The following is a 2040-nucleotide window of genomic DNA, read 5'->3' on the forward strand; positions in this document are numbered from 1 at the left end:
TGCACTGGCAGATAAGCCATTAGCCACAAACTTTATAAAATATTTATTATATGTAAGATATAAGAATAGAAGCTAAAGAGCTAAAAATCTATTTTGGAAATTGGGAGATTTTCACAAAAGAGTGAACTAATAAACTAAGGCAGCCTATACTAAGGGCAAGATAAATTTTCCAGTACTGGAGCGGTCAGGGAGGATTTGTATGGAGGAAGAAGTGAGCTGAGCTAGCATTCAGCAGTATGTGTGGGCTGGGGGATGTGTGTATTCCAGGGCTAAAGTGCTGAAGTGGGATTGTATTGGTATGGTTGAACAAGAATGAGTAAATCTGCCTATTTGCTGGAAGATCTGTATAGAGAAATCAAGGTGGAAAAATGAGATGGTTAAAAACAGGGGAAAGGAGGAGGAATTGGTTGCTGGGCCATGGAATTTGGACTGTATTTTGTGGGTTGTTGAGATTAATGAATACTTTATAGAGAAGAGTGACTTGGGCAAAAATATTTCATCAAAATAGCTTTGCTTGTAGTGTGTAGAGGGATGACGTGTGTACGTGCATGTGTGAGTGAACACGGTAAGGAAGCTGGAAGCAAAGAAACTAGTTATGAGACTGTCAAAGAAATGAAGGTCTGCATTAAGTGAAAGGTGTAGGAATGGAAGTGAAGTGTCTAGTGGACAGTAGAACATAATCAGAAGTTGAATAAGGGCAATCAATTGTTTAAACCAAACAGGGAAGTTTTCATCAAAAATCCTAGATCCAAAGTTATAGGATCTGATTTACTATTTAAGATATAGATGCATATTTTAATGATGGATTTCTCATAAGTAGTCAAATCAGGGTCTCTGTTTTTAATTGCAAATATTTTCCTTCTCTTTTCTAATTACTTCAACATCCTTCTCTCCACAATTCATTGCTTTTACTTTGATAGCAATTTAATCATTTGTATATGTTTGCAGGAGAAAATCAAGGGTTGTGACAAGGCAAAGATTGTGAATGTGTGCTTTCAAAAATGAGTTTTCTCCTTTGGCAACTGCTATCCGGGTAGAAATGGGAGGTACGCGGCCAACTCTTGCTTTTTAGCAGGTCTAACATGACCTTCAAAACTCCTTAGTACATGCTGGTCTCTTGCGGGGCTGCATCTCCCTTAAGACTCAGATTGGCAGGGTTTCCCGCTGCTGCCTGGATGTGTATGTTTCGTTTCTGAGACTAGAGTTGACAAAACAATACAAAAATACGAACAGAAAACAAAGCACAAAACCCACGCCCCTCCACAGTAGGCTGGTAAGTGAAGTCTCAGAATGAAGGTTCGGTTCTAGCCCTTTTAAATTTTAATGCAACGCGCGCGCGCGCGCGCACACACACACACACACACACACGCACACACACACACACACACACGCACACACACACACACACACACACACACAACCTGGACTGCTGAGCGAAGTCTCGGAAGGAAGGTGCAGCTCTGGCCCAAAAAAAGAAGGTAGCCCTAACATTTCTATGGTATTTTATGGAAATTTAACCTCAATAACAGGCATGGGGGAGCAGGATGATAAATAGTGATATCCTTTCTTTCTCAGGATGATAGCCCTCCAGTTGAGAGCTGAGGGTAGAGAGAACATTGAGTTCTTGGCTGTACTAATATGAAGTGGAGTTTCCTCCTTGCAGAGCTGGGTATCAGCAGGGAGTCTGTTACTTACTTATAGACTTTCCTTACCGAGTTTTAGTAAATTTTCTTTAATAAGATTTTTTTATTTGCTGAGCCTCAGAACCGATTCCAAAGAATTAAGTAGCTTTATTAATTGATTTTTTTAATTGTCAAAGATTTTGCTATGGGATGGGTGCACAGAGTTCCTTGCTATCAAGATACTGTAGTTTCTTTCTTGAAAACTCAAAGTCAGTGAGACAATGGGCAGTAAAAATCAGAAATCTCAAGTTCTGTGCCCACACAATAATTCATTTTCTGTATATTGATTAAATATGAATTATGAAAGTGACTCAGAACTAAAAATGGATTGAGTTGATGGTAACTAAAGCAGGGAGTT

Source organism: Condylura cristata, unplaced genomic scaffold (genome assembly GCF_000260355.1).
Source record: "Condylura cristata isolate star-nosed mole 26May11 unplaced genomic scaffold, ConCri1.0 scaffold00002, whole genome shotgun sequence".
In the NCBI taxonomy this organism is placed as follows: domain Eukaryota; kingdom Metazoa; phylum Chordata; class Mammalia; order Eulipotyphla; family Talpidae; genus Condylura; species Condylura cristata.